The sequence below is a fragment of the Pezoporus flaviventris genome, unplaced genomic scaffold (assembly GCF_033815535.1).
Source record: "Pezoporus flaviventris isolate CSIRO_AGI_PZ_B2104156 unplaced genomic scaffold, CSIRO_AGI_Pfla_v1 ptg000025l, whole genome shotgun sequence".
NCBI classification, from domain to species: Eukaryota; Metazoa; Chordata; class Aves; order Psittaciformes; family Psittacidae; genus Pezoporus; species Pezoporus flaviventris.
In genome coordinates, this window is record NW_026892573.1 from 14,475,624 (window position 1) to 14,496,671 (window position 21,048).

A 21,048-nucleotide genomic window follows, 5' to 3' on the forward strand; every position below is an offset into this window, starting at 1 on the left:
AAATCTACTAGAAAAAAAAAAGTGAGGAAGACTATTTCAGACTTGATCCTTACAGCACACACAAGCCATAGCAAATTCTCCATGAACACAAACTAGATAAAAATGTGCAGTTTTGAGAAGAACTGAGCCCCCAGGCCTGGAAGCGTACTCCCACTACTACATCCCAACCCCATCAGAGGAACACATCTGCATGCTGTCGTACCCCCATCTTTCTCATCTGATCAAGAAACCCAGATGCAATGCAAGCAAAGAACCCCTGTAGATCCCAAAGTCCTTGAACTGGCAGAGGAAGGATCATCCCTCCATTCTCTACTACCTGCCCAGTTAAGCAGTCACAGCCACAGCAAGCAGAGAACAGGGATGAATGCAGAGAAAATCTCAAGAACATCTGGAGACACCTACAGACTTAGATGCTGGATTTTTGAATACTTGAAGTGCTACCAGCTTCCAGACCAGCAGAGAGTAAGGATGCTTTTGTCTTACTATTAGTAAATCTCTTGAGGCAACTCCAGTTCTGAATGAGATAAAGCATTGCCCCAGAAATGCACGCCCTAACACATACCGCTGAAGTTATTCATTTTCCAGAACTATCATACATATACTTTCACATCAGGCTTTGAACTTTCATCAGCAAGATCAATAATGCTGCCTTATACATCACAGCTCTCCAGCTTCACAGTTACTACTTCAGTATATACGAAATATTAGCAGGATGTAAAGGGATCAGGTTCAGCTCAACACATTAAGACACTAGAAAAAAAAAAAATCAAACAGGCACATCTTTGACTCCAAATTACTTCAGAGGTTAAGATGGAAACTGAACCAGTTACCTCCCTTAACATCACCTGAGTAGTGATGCTTTAAAGCATTAAATCATTCACCTTGTTTCTTAACAGTCAATGCCAAATTCAAACCCAGCCTGCAACAGACTTAGCACTATCACAGGTAGCAGTCACCTAGCAGAGGGCTGTAAGGTCTTGTAACTTTCTGAAGCATCTTTGTTAAGTTATTCATCAGCTGAAGATTTTTCATTGCCTAACATTGAATTGGAATTTGTACCTATTAAAATAGGTACGTTTCAAAGGGACAGGATACTGCTTTGGTAGAGACTGCCTACTTCAGCCTACCTCTTGGCTCTCTTGCTACCACAGCCTCTTCACAAAGCAGTGGCTACCAGCTCTCTATCTGAAAAGAAGCTGTATGATTTAAGACAAGGAGACTTGCTTCCAGCTAGAAAAGAAATCTAACATCAGTTTGCAGACAGCCTATGCCTTGCCTTGGGGCTGCAAGTGGAATAATTCAGAAGTCCATTCCCACTGAGAAATCATTTCCACTTTTAAAAAAAAAATTTCCTCCTCAATACACTTAACCTTATTAAAAGCGTAATTCCCACTCCAGTCTTCCAGGGATGCACACTCTAGCACTCCCAAAGAAAGGGCTGTCATTTAATTAAAGTAAGCCATTTTTAAACAGTCTAGCAATACCTCAGTGTGTCCTGGGGGACTACTGACACCAGGGACCACTCTCAGTAGCAGCATGGACAAGGCCAAATCAAGTGTGGCACCCACACACCCACCAACACAGTTTCCCATCACCAGCCCAGCAAGTTTTAGCACTCTCAACACGCCTTCTTGCTGACCCCATGTGCCCACAGCACATAACCTCAGTTTCACACTATAAAAGGTACTCTGGTCCACATCATATTCCACAACATTTGGGTAGAAAAAAATGCTCAGAATAATAATTTTGTTGCAGAGGGCACTGTGTGGGTCCCAGAAGAGGCCCTGAGCTGAGCACTGGATAGTGCTGTAAGCAGTCTAACGATCCTGCTCACATTTGCAGGTGGCAACATAATTCTGAGACTTCACAAGAAATTTGTTCAGTCAAAAATCCTTTGGAAGCCTATAGATATGACAGTAAGAACAGAACTAGGATTAGATTTAAAGTGAAACAGAAACTGCACAATTGCTGCTTACACTGGACAAGAACAGATCATATAAGTCATTTAGGCATCAATGTGAATGGCACCTATTTCTACATGCCACTTCTTGGTTTCATGGCACTGTGAAAAGACTCTTTCCCTTAGCAAGAATTCAGAAATTCTTCCCAAAAAACTAAATTCAATGGGACTCTTAAATATATTTCTCTGACTCAACAGGTATCTTAAGAAGCTCAGAGTGGTTACCTTCTAAACAGAGCCAAGGATCAACAGAAAATGAGTGTTTAACTTTTTTTGTGGCAATTGCTTTTGGACACCCTTAGGGCCCACATATGGCCCCAGTTGAGAATATCTGCTCAAATATGTAATTTTGCCAGGTAGGCATCCAGCTTCAGAAGACCTGAAGTACTGTGAGTGCTACAGTACCTATACAGGGGCAACAGACATTGCATGGATAGCATCCTGGAGTGCATAAGTAGTGCTTTTTGTGTATTTTTTCTCTTTGAGACAGTAAGTTACATAAGCAGCAGTTCTGATGATATAGGCAGGCAGCTAGAAAGAACAGTCCTCAATTGCTTGCTTTTTAAAATGTGCACTTGTAAATTAAGAAGCATTTCAAGATTAGGCATCTGTCCAATTCTTTTTATCATTTAGTGTATTATGCTAATGAGGATGCTATTTCTTTAATTATCATTTGAAATAAAAATTGCATTCAGTCCCTTGATCTTCCTTAAAACCATTTCCATGCTTGATTCCCCCACAGGTTTTTAATCAGACTGCTTCAATGTGAAGCTCTGATTTTGAGAAAAACTCTTCTCAAAACTGGTTCACTAAGAAAGTTTAAATTGTTTTCCCTCATCTGAGCTGTATCCTCTACCACTTAGCAGCTTAGGAGGAGGGCTATAAGGCTCAAACTAATAATAGATTATGCACTGAATGCAGCCTAATGCCAAAACCTATTATACTGCATATATAACAAATAGCAAATGCAGGACTTAGAATAGATGAAAGTAGAAAGACAACTGAAGTGAGCTATAAAATAATACTGTCCTGTGACACTTCACAGTAGAATTCAGTAAATTCTATTTAAAAAGCACTTAATATACACATCATGAGCTGTTAACTTCATTACACAAAATTACCCATCTATGATGTTCATGGGTATTTCTTATTAGTTAAAATAGTTCTCCATTTTGTTTCAGTGTGGCTTTCCAATTGTCCTGGCAGAGTTTCTGTAACAGAAGCCCTGGCTGGGTGGGAGCCTGAACCTTACTGGATGCACAAAGTCACCTCCACTGGCTGTGACTCTTCTGCACCTCTGAGCTCATCCCACAGCATCTTCACGTGCTTGTGTTGCGGGCACAGGCACAGCAAAGCTTGTCTGCGTGGGCCCCGTGTCTCTATCCACACATCCTGGAAACAACCCCATGGGGTGGGGGGGACACTTTCCATGGCACCACACACACACACCTTCCCCTAGGATGAGGATGGGAGGCCACACTGCCCCAAGCCACATGTGAAACAAGAGTCATCATCAACACATTTACTCTTCTTTGGAGATGCAAACATAGCTGTATAAGCTTGTCTTCTCTTCTGAAGGAAGGAAAAGCCTATCTCACGAGTTACCTCTGGAAAAGCATGGGCTTCAGCCTCCAAGGCAGGCTCAGGCCACCCCCAGCATTCAGGGAGAGGTTACTGGCACTTCTTGGCTTGAGCAGCAGCCACCTTTGAACAAGCCTTTTGATACTTGCCTCTGAAGAGCCCTGAAACTCTTGATGCTTACCAAGTTACTGTCTCATACAATCTGAGTTGCATACATATGATTACTAGAGATCCTGGAGACAAGTAGCACTCCCCAAGATCACTACAAAAGATTTTTTCTTTTATGTTTTAGGGCACACACTAAAGTAACAAAAGTTACATTTCAGTTATGGTAAATCTATTTAGAGCTTAACTGCAGTATGTATTGCATGTTGTGCTTTCATCCTTCAGTGAAAGTGAAAGAAATAGTTGATTTTGTTAAAGCTAAGACCCAAACTGCACCAACATCTTGAAGCAAAGTATTTACAGACAAATATTCTGACATCTCATTTATCTGTTTTGCCATAAAATTCGCTTATACATGATTAATTATGAAAAATAAGCACAGCATGCTTTCATGCACTTCTACTTTGAAATCAAGGTCACACTTTGTTTTGCAATTCAGAAAAAACAGTATGAATAATATAATTAACATATCAGAAGATTTTTTGCAAGTAACTTTATTTAAGCAGGCTAAACCAGCAGCTTATGAAGTTGTTACTATTCTGTCATTACAGATGGATCATTTCTTAGCCCTTGTTTATAGCCTTCATTTTATTTGACTAACCCTTTATATTGAAAGGATGCTTGAAGAAGCATCCCTCATACTAAGCTATACAACATTGAATGAAAATAGTATTCTGACATGAAAGCATTCACAAGCCAGTTCCTACTCTGTGGACTCAGTTTCAGCTGGGATACTGCTCCTTAGAAACAGTTCAGTAATGGTGTGGTTATACATATGAAACCAGTAACTTAAAGTCATAGAATCATACAATCATTTAGGTTGGAAAAGACTCTGAAGATCAAGTCCAACCATTAGCCATAATGACCAGGTCCCCAAGTGACACATGTATACATCTATTAAACACCTGCAGGAATGGTAACTGCACCACTTCTATGGGCAGCCTGTTCCAATGCTTGACAACATTTTCAGTGAATGTAAGCCTCCTCTGGTGCAACTTGAGGCCGTTTCCTCTTGTCCTATCACTTGTTACTTGGAAGAACAGACTGACACTCCCTCACTACAATCTCCTTCAGTTAGTTGTAGAGAGTGAGAAGGTCTCCCCCTTGGCCTCCTTTTCTCCAGACTAACCAACCCCAGTTCCCTCAGCTGAACTTCCTAGGACTTGTGCCCTAGACCGTTCATGAGCTTTGTTGCCCTTCTTTGGACATGCTTGAGCACCTTGATGTCTTTCTTGTCATGAGGGGTCCAAAACTGAACACAATATTTGAGGTGCAACCTCACTAGTACCAATACAGACTTCTATCACCCACCTGAATACATCTAGTAAGCCACTTCGCAAATTCTCTGCTCAACATATTTAGCTGCCAAAACAATTTTGTGCTAAGCACAGTATAATAGGGTAAGATGTGGGTCTCAGGTGTTTGGATGTAACCACTTCACGTGAACTATCATCCACCCATACAGCTTACAAACCCTCAACAAGCCTATATATGAGAGTCAGGTCTGGTGACAGAGCAAAACCACATATTGACAAGTCCTTTGTTTCAAGTAGTGAGAAATTGATTTCTAGACACATGCCATTTTCACTACTAAAAACTTACCTAGTTATCTCAGTAGCTATCAGCCATTTCTTAATACTGTACTTGATGTCTTCTCAAAGCATGAGAGAAGAGAAAAATATATCACCTTTTGACCTCAGCTACTGTTCTTTCCATCTGTTTCAGCTGCTGTGCAGAGCCAGCCACAAAGCCAACTGCAGGCTTGCAAAAGGACATATGCATTAGAAGCTGCTTACTGTAAAGGTCTAACCAACAAATAAGGGTCTCTCCATGTCAACACACATGAATAACAAGTTTCTTGACAATTTATCTCAGAGCTAGACATAGAAAGCACCACTTTCACCATATCACTGATATTTTAATAACTTCTTTTTAAAAAAGGGCAATTTGTTCCCCTGAAATCTTGTTTTACACTGGCAATGACTGGGCTCAATTTCAACAGAAATGAGAATTCCCTTTTTCAAAAGGAAGTTCAATTCTATTAAAGGTTAAGAAGAGACAAACACATGATAAAAATCAACACTCAAAAGCACTGCACTTATTGAAGAGAAATAGGATGGGCAGAAGCCATGGACACCACATGTGCAAAAAGAAATGCAAAATCTGGAATAATGGCAAATGACAAGCTGAGACAGAGGCTGAGGTCTGCTAGAAATGAGGTAAAGGAACAGAACGAAGCACTCCTCAAGCATACATCCTTGAAGTTATAAAGGATGTTGTCATATTGAATTTTAATGTAGCAGAGAATCTGAGGATTCTGTGTAAGAGCGCTGCAGCCTTACTAGTAAGGCTTCAGAAAAGCCTGAAAGTTCTAGTTCACTACACAGAGTAGTGAAATCAGCTCTAGCTGATGTTATATTGGATACCTACTGGATACAGGTGAACCATTTAACTAGAAAATAATGATTCATTACAGGCAAGGGGAAATGCTTGAGTTTCTTTTGCAATTTGAAAATATGACGTAATCTTAAACAATACCTAAATTACTTGTTTGGATATTATACAACAACAGTTTCTCAAACCCAAAAACAATCATGAGCAAAACTGAGCAGAGGATAACAGTCACACAGGAAAATACAAAAAGGATTTTCATCCCACCTGCTACAGAATGCTTTATTGCATGCCAAGAAAAGACAATCACTGTGCTACAGCAATGAAAGAAAGCTGTTTTGGTTGAAGATTCCTGGCTAAGGAGAGTGATAGCAGCAGCAGAGAAACCTGTAAAACAAACTCACAGTACATAACAGATGGAGAAAAAAAAAAGACACTGAATACAAATTAACATTGCAGAAACACTAGCAAATGATGGAAGAAAAAAAAACCAACACATCAAAAAGCTATGGCAAGACTTAGGACAATACAAGCTCCTCCCTAAATGGAACAAAAATAAGTGAATGCCAAGCAATGACTTCAATAGCCAGTCATTCTGGACAAAAATTATCAAACAATTTAGAAAAAAAGATGTATTTTAAAACTACTACTCTACATTCAGAAAGATGCTAGATGCTATATTCACATCTTGTAATGATAATGACTTACCATGCCATCAGTAACTGGAGAGAGTTTCAAATATCTCCTCAGTTAAAACCCTGTGTTCAAGGGCAGAGGACAGATGAACCTGTAAGTTTTGATTCAGTGACTACTTTTAAGAAACATGGGAACCATAGAAGTTCCTGGTGACTGGAAAGAGTTAATCTCAAAGCAGTATTTTAAAAGGTTAAGTAGGATAACCTAAGCACCTATTGAACAGTTAGACTGGCATCAGTAGCAAGCAACAACAGGGAAAGATTATCATGGGACACAATCAATAAGTCATTGAAAGACAGTAGCATAATTAACACCAATCAGCACAGCTGTACAGAAAATAAGCCTGGTCATGTAAATCTGATCATTTGTATGCAGTTACATCATCATCTGGTAGTGTGCTGACAGGACATTTCTAGTTCTAATTTCACACTACATAGCAATTTAAAGTCACGCTATACATAAAATCCTGAATTAAAAGATTCACCATACTACATCAACATCGCTCATAGTAAATGAATATCCAAAGTGGCTAACTGAATGGATATCTAAATGGAGAATCAGCATCCAGATAACAGATTCCTTGTCAGTCCAGCAAGGAAAAAAAAAAAAAAAAGAGATATACCACTTGGAAGCTGAAAAGAGCTACACTTGCTCTAAAAGCAAGGCTCATTATTTACTGAAACAGTTTACCCGTGACACAGCAGATTCATTATGACTGGTACTCTTTAAACCAAGACCATGGTCTTTCAGGAAGATACACTAAATAAAGAAAAGTTAAAGGACTACTGACGATATATCCTGCATTTCTCTGACCTGCACTGAGCAGACTGAGCAGGCAGGAAGAATAGATATTCATGTGGTCCCCTCTGGTCTTAAAGTTTATAAGCCTAGGAAACAATGACCCAGACATTATTAATCCTTCTGAAATTTAATGCAGTAAGTGAATCATGCTTAATCCATCTGATACAGCATAAAGTGTCTTGATTATTTCTGTGGGATTTCAACTGTAATCCAGTGTTAAATTACTGGATAACTGTTAAAATATTATCAAGGCACTTCATTGAATTTGATTTTTAGCTGAAAGCAGCAAAAAACTATCCCTTTTTGAAGCATCTCACTAGCTGCTTGCATAAATACCAGGGCATGGTATCAAACCCTTGATCCACAGCTTTCTATATAGACCCCTTTGACTTTTCTTGGGAAATGTTTTTTCAAAGCAATGTTATCAGAACAGTATTTGCATGGTGTGCCAGAAAGCCTCCCATCAGGTAGATCTGCAACTAACACTAACATCACATGAATCTCTCTTAAATGGGGTTATGCTCTCATATATCCATCATCTTCCCACACAGTGCTCCAAGATCAGTACAAGAGATAAAAGTCACACTATCTCTGCTTTTGGTTATTTGGTTATTTGGTTATTTGGTCCTGTCTACTTGAAACAAAACACAGGGGCTTGAAAATGTTGTTCTTGTAGACAGCTCTGGAACGGGCCAAGAAACTTCATTCTCCCAAGTCTGAAGCCAGGGCTCAAATTGCAAAATAGGCTCTTATGTTTCTTGCTCTATTCAACACCTACTTCTGGCACAATTTCCCTCTTCAGAAGCTGAAGATCTCTAACACTCATCACAGAGCAGATTCATTTCAGAGATTCCCAGAGCTCTTTTCCAGCTGATGGCCTTGGATTTCCAATCCTTCTAGCATAAGGAATCAACAACTTCAAGCTACTTCTCTCAGGTCTTTCTGTGAATACCACCACCATCAGCTCAAACAGGAAGAGAATATGTTAGTAAAAAAAGTTAATAGTGAAACAACATATCTTATGTAAGGAAATGGTTTAATGAAACCTTCTGGAGAAAACCATCAAGAAATTATCTCCTCTGCTACTTGTTTTTTATCTTCTCATTTAGATGCAATTACAGAATATTGAAACATCGTACAACTCCATTTTTAGGGGTATTGATATAGTCCTTTTTATAGCCATCATTCAAGCACTAGGGAGTCCTCCAGCAAACTTGGAAATCCGCAGGCATATATAGAAAATTAAGAATACTCAGAAGGATTCATCTGTATTTCTCACTTCAGCTTGTGCTCTTCCAGCTCTGTAGCCAAGTTCCAAATCCAGGGTCCAGCCTTTGACTTTGTCCAGTTAATGGTAGTGGGACAGCTGTACACAAGAGCACTCTGTGAGGGGCCAAGCAGCAACACTTTCCCATCTACAGGACTCATACAGCTTTAGCCTCACTGACTTACAAGACTTAGAACCCCAGTAATGAGAAGGCAGAAACAGTTACAACTGGTTTTAAACCAGAATTCATTTGGTTATATATATATAGTAATATAAAAGGCATTTTTTACATACTTTGCATCACTCAGCACTGCACTGCCCTGCAAATGTTCTCAAACAGATGATATGCATTACACTATGCTTTTCCTTCTTTCTGTGGGGCAACAGAGTGCTGGAGCATCATATGCCACCTGTAAGACCATAAACATGGGATTTCCCTCATCTGGGATTTAGCCTTGGCTGCTGCAGGCTTATAACCAGGATGAATGTGCCACCCAGGAGATAGTGACACACCAGTCCAGTCACTTGTTTCACAGCCAAAACCACATTATCTGTGACTGAGCATGACTGCCACCGGAGAAACAGCTTTTGGCTTGGGTAAGGGATGGGATGTTCCTCCCCAGGCACCTATAGGACCATACAGTTCCTGTCACACAGCACTGTCCCCAGAGCCATCTGCATATATGAAGAGTCACTTGAAAGCCAGGTATGCCATGTCTGCTTTAGCTTTCTGAGCCCTGCCAGTCCCTACTGGCTCTAAAGCTGGGGCTGGAGAAGGAAATGGACATGCTAAAGGATTGCCTACATTGAGGATTGACATGTGGGGGAATGTCCTTGCCAATGGCCTGGGTTTGTTTACTCTTTGCTCCCATCTGCTTTCTGCCCTCAGTCTGATTACCACAGAGATGTCACCCCTTGGGTGCCTCCTCACCATGTACAGTGTTGTGTGCTAGCCTCAGAACTGGTTTTATTTGGTCCATTTGAGGTTAAACCTGGCTGGGCAAAAGCTAGAGATGCACCTAGCCAGCCTGCTCAGCAGTGGGCTGGGAAGAGAGTCTGTGGCCTCCCTTACCCCTTCCAGGGTTTGGCAGTAACCCCATAGTCAGCCTCCATCCAGAGCCTACACCATCCTATCTCCATTCTCTTGGGTTATTTGAGGCTTTGGGAGCATTGCCAGCCTGTTACTGGTGGGCAGTGAAAGAGTCAACAATATCTCCAGCAGGTAGCAAATATTGCCCCACAACTTACCAGCATAGTTGTCATTTGGTTCCAGCTAAAACCTCATTGCTGACCTCCCAGAGACCTCAAACATTGTTTTGTTGAGGACAGCCTCATGTCACTTCGACACAACATTACCAGGGTCCACGTCACAGCCATCTCCTAGTTATGCCTTCCCAAGTATTAAATACTATCTTCAAATACTGTCATCTTATCTCATGTTTTCTATATATACTACCCATACCAGACAAATTAAAAAAAAACAACAAACAAACTTACAAACAAAACCCTTCACATTAGGAAAGCAAAGGTCTATTATTTTTGATAATTCCCCCAGTAAAAAAACTCACGGTCTGCTTTGAAGTCACCTTTATCTCTGTTCATGCAATTGTTAGAGGGAGATTTCTTTTCATAGGATAGACTATCACTAACACAAAAATCTAAAACAGCTTGCAAAAGAGTTATTTGATGGCAAATACATTTAAAAAAAACCTCAAATCAGACATTAATGATACAGAAGACAAGCTTACCCAGAATACTGGAAAAACAAATGTTACTTCCATTAGTTATAGTTTGCCCTAGAAGACAGTCCCAGGGTGGAAACCTTTAAAGAAACAAATAAAAGACTCATTATAATTAGGGTAGTTAACAAGGGCAGACACCATCAAATCTTCTGTAGCACAGTGCTGAAGATTAAACATCCTGCTCTTCCGGTTGTGATCCTGTCCAAGTTTCCTGGCATTAGCTCACAGATAAGCTGATCTGTGTTAAATGAAGCAAGGCACCTACTTTCAAAAGGGGAAGAGGATACAAAAGCCTTGTGAAACAAAACCTCCATATTTTCTGTTCCTCTTCCTCTGCAGTACCTTTAGAGTAAGTCAACACTCTCAAGTCAAATTTAGGTACGCAAGCTGAAAAGGAAGCATACATTAAACCTAGTCAGGTTTTAATGTATTTACAGAGATCATTGTTTTTAAGGGACTTGGTGCTATTTGACATCTTATTCCTATGCCACATTTTGATGGGATAACAGTGATGTATTGCTATTCAGGGAGATTTAGCTGAATTTGCTTATGATGAGGTTACCTAGAAAAAGTACAGAAGGAAAGAGGAAAATCAAGAAAGGGTGAGGAAGACGACCCAGAAAACACACAGAAGCAGCTTCTCCTAGAAGTCAAGAAAATATTGTAATCACAAGAAATAAACATTGTGAATCAGAGAACATGAGTTACATCAAAAGACAACAGGTCAAGGCAGAGAAGGAAAGAAATCCAGTCCTGAGATTTTATAAGAGATCATGAGATGCAGTTTTAGGTGGTAAAAGGGGCCAAATTCAACCTGCTGAGAATCAAAGACAAAACTAGAAAAGGATATCCCAAGTAGGACTGACCAGATCATAAGATGACAAAAAGTTGGAAAAGTTTTGGGGTTCAGTTGTTGGGTTGTTTAGGGATTTAGGGAGAGAGGGGGGAAAGTAGTGGGTTTTATTTGGTTGGTTTGGTTTTTTTTATATTACATCAGTGATATGTATTTATTGTATTATGATGGGAAAGAGGCAGAAGATAGAGTGAACAGTTAAAAGGTACAAGCGCAAGGAAGAGCAAGAAGATTGATGTTACTGCAGGACAAGCAGAGCAGGTGGACATCAGAAGAGACCCAAGGGTGTGACAAGGAAAAGGCAAAGTCAGAAACAATGGGGAAGAACAGCTGAGGAAAAAGGGGGAAGTCACATGACACTTTTTTTCCTTATGGTAAAGATAAAGTGGAGAAAAGTTAGATAAAAAAGAGTAGAAAATATTAGAAGATGAGAGATCTCAATGGGATTTCAAGTAAGATATTTAATTAAATGGTAGTTTTATTCACATGTAGCTGTGGTCATTGTTATAAACTTTTATCATTGTTTATGATAAATTTCACATTATCCCAAATCCAAAGTAACTGGTAGCAAAACATGCACTAATTACAACTAAATTTATATTTTAATAAAAAATCCAGGTATGTTCTGTTTCCCCCTTCTCCCCCCTCCTCCCCACCCTTTCCATTCCCCAGCAAGACAGGTTGCTTCTTTTCAAATAACTCAGTTAAATTAAGTTGTGTGTTCAGCCTCATTAGCCACCATCTCCATTCCCCTGTGGTTTTAATCAGACAGATCTCTTTGTGTGATTGTTTAGGGGGAAGGTTTGAGGTAGCTGTGCACAAGGTGCTTTTTTTATGTTATCATTCTTCAAATGCTCCTAATTACATTGGAGGCAGCCGAGGCAATAGGGGCAGACTGCTGCTCTCCCATGGAGAAGGCAAGGCAGGAGCTGCAGCCAGCAAGGCACACACACCCCTCTGGCATGGCTAAGAGGCTCTTCCACAATGTTCCTTACCCACTTTACTCAAGACAACCCATCAGCAGGACAGGCTCAAGTGAAGGGTCAGACCTTCTGCACAGATGGCAAGCCCCAAGCACACGGAGCTGATTTCTCCCAAAAGCCTCCCTCCTGCTCCACAAGCACCCATATTGGTCCACCACCTCCATACCCAGCACAGAAAAATCACAAGGCAGGAACAAGGCCCCAGCATGCCACCAAATCTGGGGGATATAGGAAGCCCCGTAAATTAAGGGCAATACCTAGCTGCAGCTTTTCCCCTGAAGTATCCACTCTACAAACCTAGCATATCCCCCTTAACATGAGGCCATGGCAGTGTCCCACAGGGCAGAAGAAAGGCTCAGGAGGACCTGCTTCAAAAGCCCTACCTAACATTTAGTCCATTTTCTGAATGAGCAGAAGTACCAAGATCATGAGATGACCTGTTTCAGGCTGGAAATGGGGTGAAGGCTGATGCTTCAGGAAAAAAAGAAAGTGGAAAAGGATCAGCTCTGCCCATAAGTAGCTAGACAGGACTTCTTAAAGCAGAATTTCTTCTTCAGCCCCTATTTGCACTCTATTAGCAAAAAGACTGCAAATCCAGCAAGCATGATTGGCAGAAACCCCCAAAGAGAAAAGAGCCCCTGTTCCACAGCTACCCTGCAGCCCCAGGGGAGAGTCTGGGGAGCACAGCACCGCTCCTGGGCTATTCCTGGCTGCCAGGGTCAACAGCAGTGCAGCAGGGATTAGAGCAAGTTGGATTTGTTACATAAGGGACATGCTGCTCGTGGCTTCTCTCAAATCCCAACAACATTGCTGTTATGCAACAGGAACAATCAAACAGGGCAGCTTTCCCTTGATTTGATTTTTTGAAAGTGCTGAGCAGCTAAAAATGAACACTGTGGATCTGTCAGACTCACCATTATGTTTTCCACTCTAATCAGTTTAACCTTAAAGCTGCTGCAGCTTACAGAGACAGTGACTCAGCTTTTACTTTGCCTGAAGCCCTGGGATACAAAAAAATTGAAATAAAGCAACCTTTGCCCACCCCCTCACCCGGTCCTCAGTGCAGGGAAACACTTGTGTCTTCCAAACCAAGCCTGCAGGCTTTCATTCCTTCAGCATCAGTATCTTGCTGGCTCTACTGACATTAACGGATTACTCATATCAATAAAGGCAGTGGATCTGACCCTGAACTTTGCTGCATGGATGGGATGGTGGCTGTGAGACACTCTGACACTTTCATGAGTAAAAAGTGTGAACTCATTTGGCAGAGTATCCAGAGATCCTTTCCTTCATAAGTTACGACTGTAAATATTTCTGATGGCAATGCACACAATTTTAAATGATATAACTATGCATATACATTATTTATATGCATACTAACAAAAAAAAATACATTGCTTCTGTAAGCCATTGTATCTGGGGCATGCTCTGGCAGGATCAAGGATAGGTAGGTGCAGATGTTTCAGGAAGTCCTAGCTGGCAGTTTGATCAAGTTGCTGTCATATTAAGATTAGCACTTCACCTAGTCTGGTTTTTAAAACCTTACTAATTTCTTTCCAGCTTAAAAACTATGCTTAAAGAAAGTTTTCCATGCGAGTCAAGTGGAATATAAAGCTTCCTTAGTTTAAGATCTGATTACCCTTTTCATGTAGATCTCCAATTTCTTACCTATTTTCCTGGCCTTTCAGCCTTTTAACACCTTGGAAAAAAGAGCCCAGTTTTAGTGCCCATGATAAATATTCGGGTTTATCTCATAGCATTAAACCCTAAACAGCACAGATTGTGACCATGGTACAGCAACCCTGTCTTACACACTTGTTCCTGATCTGTAATCTCTTGCATGCAGCCGTTTGATCTAACCAAGGCTCATGTAGCTGGTCTCCAGAGATTGTTTTACTGGTTTTTCCTATTTAAAAACCTCACTATTATATTGCACCAATAGCTAAACAACCTTTCATCATAACAGCAAGAGAAGAAATTACAATCCCAGTGGTCTGCTAGACCAGAATAAATGCATTCATCCTGTGAGCATGGCTCTGCCCAGCACACTGAAGTGCTATTTGCTTCTGAAAGTCTTATCTGTGCCCAGCATCCTGCCAGCTTTCCCTGTGCATAGCACATCATGATTCCTCCCAGCATTCTGGCATGAAAAAATTGCATCGAGCTTGAACACTTAATACAAAGCTTTGTTTTCCCCCATCACAATCCAATTCTGGTTCAGTAACACTAACATACCCTGTAGCACAGAAATACACTACCTGGGATTCATCTGATCCCTCTGAATTTTTCTGGCAGTATAAACTTGAGAATTACTATGAGGACTGCCTTGGACTGAAAAGGTCTCAGGTGGATTAAAGGGCTTTGTTTCACATGCCCCATGCAAAACCTGGCAGAGACAACACATGCCAGAGGGCAAAAGCACTACTGGAGCATCTCTGTTCTTCAGGCTACCGTTGCCTGCCAGACTGGCTCTTTGGCAGCCTTAGCATTTTGCTGTAACTTAGAGCACCCTGTGGGGATAATAAAGACAGAAGCCAACTCAATTAGAGTAAGCTATCAAATAGTTAAAATTCAAAAGACTTAATAGAGAAACTAATTAGCCCAGCATGTGTTTAGATGCTTGTTTACTTTTTAACTACAATTTTCAAGGGAAGTCATTCTCTGTAAGTGTTGGTGATTATGCCCATGAAGTGAAAGTCACAGATGTGCAAAGAACAAGTTATGCTTTTCTTCCAGCCTCACATCCTATACAATAGCTGTTTCAAAGAAGTTTATATCTGGGCAGAACAGCCCTCATGCTCATATAAGGAGCAGCAACCTGTGTTACACCATCCTCTAAATCAAGAGTCATGGTTGCAGGCTGGGAGGGGAATCCAAGGAATTTTTTCAGCTGATGCTTTTTCTAGTTTTGAGAATGGCATAAAATCACTGATTTGCAAGTGATATCACCAAAGCAAAAGCCTAGGAACTGCTGCTACACCAGATGCTTCTGAGGATTAAGTCACTTGCCGAGACTTTTAATGTGGATGCCCCTGCTGGAACAAAATGGGCTTCTCCTTCCACAGTCCCCAAATGCCCTGCAAGAGTGGGCCAGCCTACTCCTCTGACATTTTAGGGAGGAAGCTAAGGCACAGTCTCAAAACAACTTTACTGCAATTATATGGGAACACAACTTGGATTTCCTTCCCCTCCAGCCAGTGAACCCCTTGACACTACTTTCTGTGCAGCACTACATGCTGTGCCCCACCACGCCACAAAAGCGGCAATAACTTTTCCTTGAGCAGAAAACAGTTCCTGCCCTGCAATGTGAAGGTACACTATCTCTGGGGCTTGGAACCCATCTGCCTGTCTGCCAGCATTGTAGTTGCTTAATTGAAAAAGAAAATAGAATTCCTTAAAGAAGTTACCATGGTGGCTACTTAAATAAAGTCTTTCAATAGCCTTTCCTTGTCCTGGAGAGACATTTTTTCTGATGCTTTGAATCATAGAATAGTTAGGGTTGAAATGGACCTTAGGCTCATCTAGTACCAATCCCCCTGCTACGGGCAGGGATGCCTCACCATAGACCATGTTGCCTTGTCTTCAAAATACTAACCTGTATCATAACAGAGTAACATAGGACAGTATATATCACTTGGTTGTGAAGTTACAGCAATTTATAACAGCTAATCATCTCCCCTCTTGCTTCTCACCCTACAAGCACTCACTAAGTGGGACTTTCTCATGAAACCAATGACAGGGGAGAGACAGGCGGTTGCAGTGCTTAGCTGTACTCTGAAGATCTTTCTGGTGACCATGGGTGAAGTGCTGGACCATACCCTCTTCCTAGTTTCCCCACTGGAAAATCCAGAATAGCAAGATAACATATAATGGCAATGGACACAATAAACAAATAAGGTTTTCAGAGAGCAAAGCATCAACTGCCTATCCAGCAACAGAAAGTGACAGTGTTCCCAAGCTCATGAGGATGCTATTTATATTACAAGTTACATTAAAAAAAATCCATCACAATTGTTTTCCTGAAGAAAGACTGCTTCAATGGGCTTGAGTTTGCAACAACAAGCCCAGGTACAAAACAAACTGTCCTGCACACTGAAGTTCTGCTGCTTTTTGCTACTTTCTTTCCACTTTCTGCTACTTACCACTTCTGTAGCAAAACAGGCTGCAGAGTGTTCAGCAAAAGTTGCATTTAAGCAAGCCCAGTATAATTATAAATAACTTATAATAAATGCAATACTTCTGTAGGGAAAGTATTTGCTAAATCAGCTGTACCTCAGTCTTTTTAGCAAACCTCAGCACCCACCTCGGGGGTGGAGGGGAGGAGATCCTCTTGCACTGCTTGTTGCTGGTGTTTCATCAAGTATCCTTACCAATGTTGCCCACTATTATGCCTAGATCTTTTCTCCTCCAGAGCGCTCAAATATTAAACCAGTCACTGTGTATGAGTCCCTACTGTATTGTGCTTCATTTCATCTTCATTGTATGACTCTTCAGAGAGCACACTTCACTGGAGCCTACAATTCTGGCTGCAATTCCCTGTCACACACATTTCTGGTGCTTTCTGCATGAACTTAGGAATAGAGAATGCACACTGAAAGCTGAAAGTCTTGTTTCTCTTAGCTTACTATGAGGGAGGACTCCCTCACTCGAGTTACCTGCACAGCCTCTGATGCAGTTCTCCAGATGTGGAGAACTGCATTTCTGCAGTAGATGTGCTGCTAACACTCTTATCCCAACTATCTTCCTAAATGTTTCACATTGCTTACTGTACAGTAAATGCATTTTGCATAGAAATGCACACTCCAAAAATAAGACAGTTTTAAGCTGCTTTCTTGTTTGTTACAGTCACGATCACTAACACAACAGACAACAGCCTAGGAAACTTTACTATAGAAGTTTTGCTGTAAAGAAATGAATAACTACTTGTCTGACCCAAACTTATACCTGGTATTTGTAATATCAGCCATTTACCTACCTCTGTCTTTTGAGAGATAAACATGGGAAAGACGTGGTACCATATCAAAAGCTATTTCAAACAAACCTCATTGACACAGCCTTGCAAGGATCTTCTCAATTCCTCCCCTCCCCCCAGCCCATCTCAGGTGGCGATTTCCAAACGCACAGTGCTCAAAGGATCATTTAAAGAATCCCCATTTTGCACCTTAAAATAAGACTTCATTGTGCAGAAATCAAGGTGATGATAAAAACGCAGAATGGAAAGTTAAGCCTCCCTGCTTACTGCTGCCTCTCTCCTGCAGCACAGGCTGTACCACTCTCCACAACAGATTGCAGCAATAGGAGACAAGTAGTCAGGTATATTTAATTGCATTGGAAAAAGGCAGACTGGTAAGAGTTTATGTAGCAGGGGATACAGAAAAGCCCACATCCCTGCTTGAAAATGAGGATGAGAAACAATAAACTCCACAAATATTACACTAAATGTAGAACATAAAACAGTTCCTGCATGAAATTACACAAACCAAAACAAGGCATTTGTGCATCACATTACAACCAGCTCAGTTCCTGCCAAGTGCCTCCTTAATGCAGTCATCCATTGCAAAGTTAACCTGTACACAAACACTTGACATTTAATTATTTAGCCACCCATGCTTCAATATAAGTAAATATTTCTGATGCTTGACCTGCTGAGAAAAATTTACTAACTTTTTAATCTTTGCTGGTTTTAATCACAGAAAAACAGAATCAACTAGGTTAGAAAATACCTTTAAGATCATCAGTGCAATAATAAATGTCAAGGTTCCCACCATCTTCTCTTTCATATTTAGAGCTATCAGGGGTCATTGGTTCCTAGGGAGCACAGGCTGATGTGAAGACAGTCCCCTCTCCACTCTTACCTACGGGAGGCAGTGACAGGGACCAGGGAGAAAGAACCAGGGGCAAAGGCAGCAAGAGGTAAAGCCAGAAAGAGGAAAAATGTACCCAAACTCACTCAAACAGAGTTGGAAACAACTGACCTATATGAGCAGCTCTTCAAGCAGAGCCGTTTCACCTGAGAAGGGAGACCTGGACCCACTACCCTATTTTCCACGGATTTATCCCTCCCTCCGTAGCAAAACACGGCCTTATAACTCGCAGTAGCTGCTTTATCTTTCATCATTCATGAAAATAACGAGATGCTGTTTAATTCCGAAGAAGGGTCAGAGAGCAATCACAGGTTTAGATCTGCGAACCGGTGCGCTGCTGTAACTCGGCATTTGCCCTGAGCCCTGCACTCGCCCTCGCCGAGCGCTCGGTCACGGTCGGAGACGCCCAGCTCGCCCCGGGCCCCTGCTCCCCCGGCACCGTCCGGTGACGCCTCTATCGCACCGCTGGTGTAAAGCGAGAAATTGCAGTCTTTGCCAGGTGCTGCACAGACAGCAATGCCCACCTGAGCCATAGCATTTATTAGCAGCCTCAAAACTTTCGGCTAAAAAGATTTGGCAACATATATTGTCCATACCGATAAGCTGGGCTCGCTCCTCTATCTCGCCACCGAAACCTGACCCCGCAGGTAGTGCAGAGGAGCAGCCCACGGACTTGCCGCGACCCCGTCACCCTCCTTTCCCCTGCGCAGGAGCCATCCGCTGGCTCAGACCGATTTTCGCCCACGTCCCGTACCGCAGTCACGGCTCTCCGGAGGGGCGGCGACGCGGGACAGGGAGGAGACAGCCCCACGGACCCCCACCGCGCGGAGGGGAGCGAAGCCCGCGCTGGGACAGAGGATGCGCGTCGCTCACCTGCCTCTCTCCCTGCGCGCCGGTGGCGGTGCTGCCGCCTCCTCCCGCCGGCAGGACGGAGCTGCAGCGGCAGCGGGCCGCGGGCCGTGTTTATATAGCGGCGGGGAGCAGCCGCCCAGCAGCGCCCGCTGCATCGAGCCGTGCCGCGCCGAGCCGAGCCGCAGCGCCCCCTGCGGGACCGCGCCGCACCCTGCGCCGCCGCCCCGGGAGAGGCACCCCGCCCCCGCGGGACAGTCACCCCCGGGGGACCCACCGGGCAAGGCACAGGTATCGCCATAGAGGTGGCAATACAAGAGAAGAATTTTCCACAGTAGCCATTGGAATAATCCCCCCAGGAAGTGGTGGATTCCCCAACACGGACACTTCTAAGATTCAGTTGAACAGAGCGCTGAGATATCTTGTATACAACAGGCTTTTGCTAAGACAGGTTGGAACAGATGATCCTTGAGGTCCCTTCCAACCTGGTGTTCTATGATAGGTGATTCTGCCCCTCTACTCTGCTATGGTGAGACCCCACTTGGAGTACTGTGTTGGAGATGGTCCAGAGAAGGGCCACAGAAAAGACCAGTAGGATGAAGTACCTCTCACATGAGGAAAGGCTGAGAGCTGGGGATTTCCAGCCTGGAGAAGACTCTGAGAAGACCTTATTGTGGCCTTTCAGTACTTAAAAGGGGCCTATAGAAAGATGGGGAGAGACTTTAGCAGGGCCTGTTGCGCTAGGATGAGGGGTGCTGGTTTTAAACTAAAAGAGGAGAGACTCAGGTTGGATGTGAGGAAAAAATTCTCTTTTTCTTTACATGTTCCTTTACAATGAGGATGGTGAAACACTGGAATGGTTGCCCAGAGAGATGGTGGATGCACCATCCCTGAAGACATTCAAGGCCAGGCTGGATGCAGTTTTGGACAACCTGATGTAGTTGAAGACGTCCCTTTCCATTTGAAGGGGGCTTGAAATAGATGAACTTTGAAGGTCCCTTCCAACCCAAACTATTCAGTGATGCTACGATTCTATGACCCTATGGTTCTATGATACAGATAACACAGGAAGTTGCTCTGCCTGCATTTGTGGGATGCTTCTGGCTCTGCCTGGTGTTCCTGGGAATTGCTGTGTGCAAATGAACACCCTGTAAGAAAACAGATGGGTTAATGAATGGAGATTTGCCTGGGAATATAGATATGGATCAGTGTCTGCCAGGAAAGGCAGAATGGTGCCACAAATGACATCAGACTGAAAGGGCCTTGATCACGGCAAGGCTTTCTATTCCTTGCCCAGCCACTTCCCAGCTCTTCCTTGCTCCAAGCAGATTTCATATTCACTTAAAAATGAGCAAGAAAATGCACAAATAAATAAGCAGGCACACAGGCCTGCTTCCCAGCAAAACGTGTAGCTCAAACAGTCATCTCCATCACTTGCTATGCTTGAACTCTTGCTCAGAGATTCAGGAAGCAAGCTTTGTGATACAGGCAGAGGCTCTTTATTATCTACACCCACCTGCCTCTATTACAGCTCTCTCTGTGTGTATTGTTATATTCCTGACAAGCTAGCGCTCATTGTTTCAGTCAGCTGTTAAAATCAGCAGCAGGCATGAGATCAGATGGGAGTTTTATGACCTGTGTCTAATGCTGGGCAACTCAATTAATTTTTATGAAGTCCTCTAGGCAAATGCATAAAGGTCTGTTAAGGAGGGAGTGGTGAAGGGGTTCTCAGTTTGTGAGCCCAGCCAGATGCTGCACAGCATCCTCCTGCCAGGGAGACCCCACAACACCAGGAGAGGAGCCAAGAGCTCAGGACTAACACGTAGAGGCACAAGATGCAAGAGACTGGGAAGTGGGGCAACCGATGCAGAAATGTCCATGGTCTGCATCCCAGCT

The 21,048-nt window shown here is 42.5% G+C and overlaps 1 protein-coding gene across 1 annotated transcript in view; it reads right to left on the bottom strand.

Moving 5' to 3' along the window:
* The window catches only part of MTUS2 (microtubule associated scaffold protein 2), a 280,586-nt gene extending 261,276 nt beyond the window's left edge, over positions 1-19,310 (bottom strand). The window contains exons 1-2 of the mRNA XM_061457570.1: positions 19,177-19,310; positions 10,610-10,683 (exon numbers count right to left, since the gene is read on the bottom strand). The gene's annotated coding sequence lies outside the window, so the exon portion shown is untranslated. The remainder of the gene's footprint in view (positions 1-10,609; positions 10,684-19,176) is intronic.
* Between the last annotated feature and the right edge of the window lie 1,738 nt (positions 19,311-21,048).